This window comes from Crinia signifera, chromosome 5, assembly GCF_055691185.1.
Source record: "Crinia signifera chromosome 5, ASM5569118v1, whole genome shotgun sequence".
NCBI lineage: Eukaryota > Metazoa > Chordata > Amphibia > Anura > Myobatrachidae > Crinia > Crinia signifera.
Window position 1 is genome coordinate 223,037,938 of NC_139221.1, and position 10,331 is coordinate 223,048,268.

The 10,331-nt window shown below is 35.6% G+C and overlaps 3 pseudogenes; all 3 read right to left on the reverse strand.

Annotated features, from left to right (window-relative positions):
* LOC146005845 (U2 spliceosomal RNA) lies at positions 1-136 on the reverse strand (annotated as a pseudogene).
* A 4,204-nt stretch (positions 137-4,340) lies between these two features.
* LOC146006153 (U2 spliceosomal RNA) lies at positions 4,341-4,476 on the reverse strand (annotated as a pseudogene).
* A 3,150-nt stretch (positions 4,477-7,626) lies between these two features.
* LOC146006156 (U2 spliceosomal RNA) lies at positions 7,627-7,762 on the reverse strand (annotated as a pseudogene).
* Positions 7,763-10,331: the final 2,569 nt, after the last annotated feature.

Sequence of the window (10,331 nt, forward strand, 5' to 3'; positions counted from 1 at the left end):
GAGGGGTCCCACACCCTCCGCCCATCAGAGCATCTACTCAGTCCAGCCTTTCTCTATTCTCTGCCAGAGGCCAGTCCATACCCACTGATTAGAACAGATACTACACTTGATCTTAGCCAAAAGGCTGAGATAACATGTGCAGAGAGAGTTACATTTGGGTGGGGTGTGTTGAAACTGAAATCTAAATTGCAGTGTAAACATAATGCAGCCAGTATTTATCCTGCACAGAAACAAAATAACTCACACAAATCTAACTCTCTCTTTACAAGTTACATCTGCCCCACCTGCTGTGCACATGGTTTTTCCCATTTTGAGAACAAATTTGTACTGTGATCAGATCTGAATAAGGGCCAAAAAAACATACAGTAACACAAACAACATAAAAATCTGAAACCGCATAAATTATAATAAATTATCATAAATTGTCATAAATTAACATAAATGAACATACATTAACATAAATTAACATAAATTAACATAAATTGTAGTAAGTTTAATGAAAGCAAAAGGACCAACATAACACCACATAAAGCAACATAAAACAACATTAGTAACATAAAACTACATAACCTGCATAAAAAACATAAAGCAACACAAAAACCATAACACAACATAAACCACATAAAAATATGCAACCGCATAAATTATCATAAATTATCATAAATTATCATAAATTATCATAAATTATCATAAATTAACATAAATTATTGTAATTTCAATGAAAGCAAAATGACCTAAATAACACCACATAAAGTCACATAAGCAACATAAAACTACATAAACTGCATAAAAATACATAAAGCAACACAAAATAACATAAAGCAACACAAACAACATAAAAATCTGAAACCACATAAATTATCATAAATTTACGTAAATTAACATAATTAACATAAATTAACAAAAATTGTAGGAAGTTTAATGAAAGCAAAAGGACCAACATAACACCACATAAAGCAAAATAAAACAACATTAGCAACATAAAACTACATAACCTGCATAAAAAAAACATAAATCAACACAAAAACCATAACAAAACATAAACAACATAAAAATCTGCAACCGCATAAATTATCATAAATTATCATAAATTAACATAAATTAACATAAATTATAGTAATTTCAATGAAAGCAAAATGACCTAAATAACACCACATCAAGTCACATAAGCAACATAAAACTACATAAACTGCATAAAAATACATAAAGCAACACAAAATAACATAAAGCAACACAAACAACATAAAAATCTGAAACCACATAAATTATCATAAATTTACATAAATTAACATACATTAACATAAATTAACATAAATTGTAGGAAGTTTAATGAAAGCCAAAGGACCAACATAACACCACATAAAGCAAAATAAAACAACATTAGCAACATAAAACTACATAACCTGCATAAAAAAACATAAATCAACACAAAAACCATAACAAAAAATAAACAACATAAAAATCTGCAACCGCATGAATTATCATAAATTATCATAAATTAACATAAATTAACATAAATTATAGTAATTTCAATGAAAGCAAAATGACCTAAATAACACCACATAAAGTCACATAAGCAACATAAAACTACGTAAACTGTATAAAAATACATGAAGCAACACAAAATAACATAAAGCAACACAAACAACATAAAAATCTGAAACCACATAAATTATCATAAATTTACGTAAATTAACATAATTAACATAAATTAACAAAAATTGTAGGAAGTTTAATGAAAGCAAAAGGACCAACATAACACCACATAAAGCAAAATAAAACAACATTAGCAACATAAAACTACATAACCTGCATAAAAAAACATAATTCAACACAAAAACCATAACAAAACATAAACAACATAAAAATCTGCAACCGAATAAATTATCACAAATTATCATAAATTAACATAAATTAACATAAATTAACATACATTAACATAAATTAACATAAATTATCATAAATTAACATAAATTATAGTAATTTCAATGAAAGCAAAATGACCTAAATAACACCACATAAAGTCACATAAGCAACATAAAACTACATAAACTGCATAAAAATACATAAAGCAACACAAAATAACATAAAGCAACACAAACAACATAAAAATCTGAAACCACATAAATTATCATAAATTTACGTAAATTAACATAATTAACATAAATTAACAAAAATTGTAGGAAGTTTAATGAAAGCAAAAGGACCAACATAACACCACATAAAGCAAAATAAAACAACATTAGCAACATAAAACTACATACCCTGCATAAAAAACATAAATCAACACAAAAACCATAACACAACATAAACAACATAAAAATCTGCAACCGAATAAATTATCACAAATTATCATAAATTAACATAAATTAACATAAATTAACATAAATTATAGTAATTTCAATTAAAGCAAAATGACCTAAATAACACCACATAAAGTCACATAAGCAACATAAAACTACGTAAACTGCATAAAAATACATGAAGCAACACAAAATAACATAAAGCAACACAAACAACATAAAAATCTGAAACCGCATTAATTATCACAAATTTACATAATTTTACATTAATTTACATAAATGTACATACATTAACATAGATTAACATAGATTGTAGTAGTTTTCTGAAAGCAAAAGGACCTAAATAACACCACATAAAGCCACATAAGCAACATAAAACTACATAAACTGCATAAAAACACATGAAGCTACACAAAATAACATAAAGCAACACAAACAACATAAAAATCGGAAACCGCATAGATTATCATAAATTAACATAATTAACACAAATTAACTTACATTAACATAAATTGTAGTAATTTTTCTGAAAGCAAAAGGACCAACATAACACCACATAAAGCAACATAAGCAACATAAACAACCTAAAACTACATAAACTGCATAAAAAAACTTGAAGCAACACAAAATAACATAAAGCAACCCAAACAACATAAAAATCTGAAACCGCATAAATTATCATAAATGAACATATATTATCATAAATTAACATACATAATAGTAACTTCAATGAAAGCAAAATGACCAAAATAACACCACAGAAAGCAACATAAAACAACATTAGCAACATAAAAATACATAACCTGCATAAAAAACATAAAGCAACACAAAGGCCCTTATTCAGATATTATCGCAGTACAAATTTGTTCTCAAAATAGGCAAAACCATATGCACTGCATGTGGGGCAGATGAGTTTGAAGAAACTCAGGAGACCGAGGTGTGCTCCCTACCACCAGTGCTGTGCCTAAACATGTGCAAAGGGGGCCGTGCTATCGAATGGGCTTATCTCCCGAAGGAGACGGGCCCCGTTTTTCCCTTAACCCCTCTCAACCATAAGGCCGAAGAGGGGAAAATAGGGAACGGTGGGTCCTCTTCACCGAAGCTTAGAGAGAACCTCTTTCCTCAACCCCCGGAAGGGTTAGGACGGTGGGTCCTCCGCACCCGAAGGTTTGGAGAGACCCTCAGTGGACTTCCTTCCACCTTGCGGCTCAGGGTCGGCCTCGGGGGGGACCGCAGCTCTCCCCAAAAGGCGAGAGCTTTGGCACGTTGGGGAAATGGAAGGCCCGTAAGGGTCGACCACACAACCCAAAAAAAGTAACAAACTACAGAAAACAGAAAACGTGAAAAGTGCATGAACGTGAGAAGAAGATAAATAAATAATAAAGAGGACCCCAGCCAGAGGGCTGGGGTGGGGGTGTGAAAAATTGTCCTACCCCATCCAAAATGACGAGGTAAGGACGTGAAGCACTAACCTAGAGGGAAGTGCGCAGTGCTAGTGCCATACTAGTGCATGGTGATTTTGGGATCACCCGTGCATGTTCGGCACCCCCGAGTTTCCCAGGGGGCACAGTGCAGCCTCGGACTCCAAGCAGCCGACCGATCAGCGTCCGACCAAGTCTTTCTCTGCTCCCATCATAGGGCACTTTCCAGCCCCTGGCATGGGAATGGGTACTCCACTGGGCTTTTCGAAAGACTCCCTTAGGGGCTGCACCCCCCTCAGAAGAGCAATCTACTCAGTCTCAGTGTTTCTCCGATCCCAAGCTGGGCCTTTCGCGGTCTCCCCATCAGAGGCTACGAACCTCTAGAACAGGAGCCATCTACTCAGTCCCAGCCTTTCTCCGCTCCTTGGGAATGGATACTAGACTGAGCCTTTCGCTGGCTCATCCTTCCGGGGCTACGAACCCCGTCAAGAGAGTCAAACTACTAGGCTTAGTGTTTCTCCCCCCTCTTACCAGTGGATTTAAGGAAACAACACCTCCTACCAAAGGCAGAGGTGAAGGTACTCAGCCAGACTTTTCACCACTCCCAGGCAAAAAAGAGGGGTCCCACACCCTCCGCCCATCAGAGCAGCTACTCAGTCCAGCCTTTCTCTATTCTCTGCCAGAGGCCAGTCCATACCCACTGATTAGAACAGATACTACACTTGATCTTAGCCAAAAGGCTGAGATAACATGTGCAGAGAGAGTTACATTTGGGTGGGGTGTGTTGAAACTGAAATCTAAATTGCAGTGTAAACATAATGCAGCCAGTATTTATCCTGCACAGAAACAAAATAACTCACACAAATCTAACTCTCTCTTTACAAGTTACATCTGCCCCACCTGCTGTGCACATGGTTTTTCCCATTTTGAGAACAAATTTGTACTGTGATCAGATCTGAATAAGGGCCAAAAAAACATACAGTAACACAAACAACATAAAAATCTGAAACCGCATAAATTATAATAAATTATCATAAATTGTCATAAATTAACATAAATGAACATACATTAACATAAATTAACATAAATTAACATAAATTGTAGTAAGTTTAATGAAAGCAAAAGGACCAACATAACACCACATAAAGCAACATAAAACAACATTAGTAACATAAAACTACATAACCTGCATAAAAAACATAAAGCAACACAAAAACCATAACACAACATAAACCACATAAAAATATGCAACCGCATAAATTATCATAAATTATCATAAATTATCATAAATTATCATAAATTAACATAAATTATAGTAATTTCAATGAAAGCAAAATGACCTAAATAACACCACATAAAGTCACATAAGCAACATAAAACTACATAAACTGCATAAAAATACATAAAGCAACACAAAATAACATAAAGCAACACAAACAACATAAAAATCTGAAACCACATAAATTATCATAAATTTACGTAAATTAACATAATTAACATAAATTAACAAAAATTGTAGGAAGTTTAATGAAAGCAAAAGGACCAACATAACACCACATAAAGCAAAATAAAACAACATTAGCAACATAAAACTACATAACCTGCATAAAAAAACATAAATCAACACAAAAACCATAACACAACATAAACAACATAAAAATCTGCAACCGAATAAATTATCACAAATTATCATAAATTAACATAAATTAACATAAATTAACATAAATTAACATAAATTATAGTAATTTCAATGAAAGCAAAATGACCTAAATAACACCACATAAAGTCACATAAGCAACATAAAACTACATAAACTGCATAAAAATACATAAAGCAACACAAAATAACATAAAGCAACACAAACAACATAAAAATCTGAAACCACATAAATTATCATAAATTTACGTAAATTAACATACATTAACATAAATTAACAAAAATTGTAGGAAGTTTAATGAAAGCAAAATGACCTAAATAACACCACATAAAGTCACATAAGCAACATAAAACTACATAAACTGCATAAAAATACATGAAGCAACACAAAATAACATAAAGCAACACAAACAACATAAAAATCTGAAACCGCATTAATTATCACAAATTTACATAATTTTACATAAATTTACATAAATTTACATACATTAACATAGATTAACATAGATTAACATAGATTGTAGTAGTTTTCTGAAAGCAAAAGGACCTAAATAACACCACATAAAGCCACATGAGCAACATAAAACTACATAAACTGCATAAAAACACATGAAGCTACACAAAATAACATAAAGCAACACAAACAACATAAAAATCGGAAACCGCATAGATGATCATAAATTTACATAAATTAACACAAATTAACATACATTAACATAAATTGTAGTAATTTTTCTGAAAGCAAAAGGACCAACATAACACCATATAAAGCAACATAAGCAACATAAACAACCTAAAACTACATAAACTGCATAAAAAAACTTGAAGCAACACAAAATAACATAAAGCAACCCAAACAACATAAAAATCTGAAACCGCATAAATTATCATAAATTAACATATATTATCATAAATTAACATACATAATAGTAACTTCAATGAAAGCAAAATGACCAAAATAACACCACAGAAAGCAACATAAAACAACATTAGCAACATAAAAATACATAACCTGCATAAAAAACATAAAGCAACACAAAGGCCCTTATTCAGATATTATCGCAGTACAAATTTGTTCTCAAAATAGGCAAAACCATATGCACTGCATGTGGGGCAGATGAGTTTGAAGAAACTCAGGAGACCGAGGTGTGCTCCCTACCACCAGTGCTGTGCCTAAACATGTGCAAAGGGGGCCGTGCTATCGAATGGGCTTATCTCCCGAAGGAGACGGGCCCCGTTTTTCCCTTAACCCCTCTCAACCATAAGGCCGAAGAGGGGAAAATAGGGAACGGTGGGTCCTCTTTACCGAAGCTTAGAGAGAACCTCTTTCCTCAACCCCCGGAAGGGTTAGGACGGTGGGTCCTCCGCACCCGAAGGTTTGGAGAGACCCTCAGTGGACTTCCTTCCACCTTGCGGCTCAGGGTCGGCCTCGGGGGGACCGCAGCTCTCCCCAAAAGGCGAGAGCTTTGGCACGTTGGGGAAATGGAAGGCCCGTAAGGGTCGACCACACAACCCAAAAAAACGTAACAAACTACAGAAAACAGAAAACGTGAAAAGTGCATGAACGTGAGAAGAAGAGAAATAAATAATAAAGAGGACCCCAGCCAGAGGGCCGGGGTGGGGGTGTGAAAAATTGTCCTACCCCATCCAAAATGACGAGGTAAGGACGTGAAGCACTAACCTAGAGGGAAGTGCACAGTGCTAGTGCCATACTAGTGCATGGTGATTTTGGGATCACCCGTGCATGTTCGGCACCCCCGAGTTTCCCAGGGGGCACAGTGCAGCCTCGGACTCCAAGCAGCCGACCGATCAGCGTCCGACCAAGTCTTTCTCTGCTCCCATCATAGGGCACTTTCCAGCCCCTGGCATGGGAATGGGTACTCCACTGGGCTTTTCGAAAGAATCCCTTAGGGGCTGCACCCCCCTCAGAAGAGCAATCTAGTCAGTCTCAGTGTTTCTCCGATCCCAAGCTGGGCCTTTCGCGGTCTCCCCATCAGAGGCTATGAACCTCTAGAACAGGAGCCATCTACTCAGTCCCAGCCTTTCTCCGCTCCTTGGGAATGGATACTAGACTGAGCCTTTCGCTGGCTCATCCTTCCGGGGCTACGAACCCCGTCAAGAGAGTCAAACTACTAGGCTTAGTGTTTCTCCCCCCTCTTACCAGTGGATTTAAGGAAACAACACCTCCTACCAAAGGCAGAGGTGAAGGTACTCAGCCAGACTTTTCACCACTCCCAGGCAAAAAAGAGGGGTCCCACACCCTCCGCCCATCAGAGCAGCTACTCAGTCCAGCCTTTCTCTATTCTCTGCCAGAGGCCAGTCCATACCCACTGATTAGAACAGATACTACACTTGATCTTAGCCAAAAGGCTGAGATAACATGTGCAGAGAGAGTTACATTTGGGTGGGGTGTGTTGAAACTGAAATCTAAATTGCAGTGTAAACATAATGCAGCCAGTATTTATCCTGCACAGAAACAAAATAACTCACACAAATCTAACTCTCTCTTTACAAGTTACATCTGCCCCACCTGCTGTGCACATGGTTTTTCCCATTTTGAGAACAAATTTGTACTGTGATCAGATCTGAATAAGGGCCAAAAAAACATACAGTAACACAAACAACATAAAAATATGAAACCGCATAAATTATAATAAATTATCATAAATTGTCATAAATTAACATAAATGAACATACATTAACATAAATTAACATAAATTAACATAAATTGTAGTAAGTTTAATGAAAGCAAAAGGACCAACATAACACCACATAAAGCAACATAAAACAACATTAGTAACATAAAACTACATAACCTGCATAAAAAACATAAAGCAACACAAAAACCATAACACAACATAAACCACATAAAAATATGCAACCGCATAAATTATCATAAATTATCATAAATTATCATAAATTAACATAAATTATAGTAATTTCAATGAAAGCAAAATGACCTAAATAACACCACATAAAGTCACATAAGCAACATAAAACTACATAAACTGCATAAAAATATATAAAGCAACACAAAATAACATAAAGCAACACAAACAACATAAAAATCTGAAACCACATACATTATCATAAATTTACATAAATTAACATACATTAACATAAATTAACAGAAATTGTAGGAAGTTTAATGAAAGCAAAAGGACCAACATAACACCACATAAAGCAAAATAAAACAACATTAGCAACATAAAACTACATAACCTGCATAAAAAAACATAAAGCAACACAAAGGCCCTTATTCGGATATTATCGCAGTACAAATTTGTTCTCAAAATAGGCAAAACCATATGCACTGCATGTGGGGCAGATGAGTTTGAAGAAACTCAGGAGCCCGAGGTGTGCTCCCTACCACCAGTGCTGTGCCTAAACACGTGCATAGTAATTTCAATGAAAGCAAAATGACCTTAATAACACCACATAAAGTCACATAAGCAACATAAAACTACATAAACTGCATACAAATACATGAAGCAACACAAAATAACATAAAGCAACACAAACAACATAAAAATCTGAAACCACATAAATTAGCATAAATTTACATAAATTAACATACATTAACATAAATTAACAGAAATTGTAGGAAGTTTAATGAAAGCAAAAGGACCAACATAACACCACATAAAGCAAAATAAAACAACATTAGCAACATAAAACTACATAACCTGCATAAAAAAAACATAAATCAACACAAAAACCATAACAAAACATAAACAACATAAAAATCTGCAACCGCATAAATTATCATAAATTATCATAAATTAACATAAATGAACATAAATTATAGTAATTTCAATGAAAGCAAAATGACCTAAATAATACCACATAAAGTCACATAAGCAACATAAAACTACATAAACTGCATAAAAATACATAAAGCAACACAAAATAACATAAAGCAACACAAACAACATAAAAATCTGAAACCACATAAATTATCATAAATTTACATAAATTAACATACATTAACATAAATGAACATAAATTGTAGGAAGTTTAATGAAAGCCAAAGGACCAACATAACACCACATAAAGCAAAATAAAACAACATTATGCTGCTTTCCCACTGCCTACACGGGTAAAGACCCGTTTTTTTTAAACGGGTCTTTAAACGGGTAAGAGCCATAAAGACTCTTTCCCACTGCAGCTTTTAAACGGTAAATTACCGTTTAAAAGCTGTTTTTGTCACATTCACACTTACCCGTTTAAAAACCCGTTTAAGCAGTGTAAAGATAGGGGGGGGGGGGAGAATTTAAAAAAAAAAAACGGCGTGGGGTCCCCCCCACTGCCGAAACCAGCACCAGGCTGAAGGAGCCGGGGCTGGTAATAAAAAATCAGGAAACCCGACAAATAGGGGTTCCCTGATTTTTTACAACCAGCCCCAGGCTCCAGGTCCGGGGCTGGTTCCCAAAATACGGGGGACAAAATGACTAGGGGTCCCCCGTATTTTAAGAACCAGCCCCAGGCACAACCAGCCAGCAGGGTAATGCCACAGCCGGGGGACACTTATGATATAAGTTCCCGCGGCCAAAGCATTAACCCTACCGACCAGTCAGCCTGGCCAGGGGCCCTGGGGGAGTGGGGACCCCCCCAATAAAGGGGTCCCCCCCCTCCAGGACTTACCTGACCAGGCTGAAGCCTGGTGCTGTCCCCGGTGACCCTGGAGCGGTGGTCACCGGGCTGATGGTATTGTGTAAAAAATAGAATAAAAACCATTGTCTTTTACTGGTGAACTATGAGTCCCAGCAAGCCTCCCCCGCAAGCTGGGACTTGGAGAACCACAAGTCCCAGCCTGCGGGGCATTAAAGGGCCCGCTGGGTCTTGTAGTTCCACAGTAAAAGAAAGAGTTAAATAAACACACTGACACACGTGAAAAATAAAAGTTTAATACATACATAACACATACATACTGATACTTACCTATCTTGAG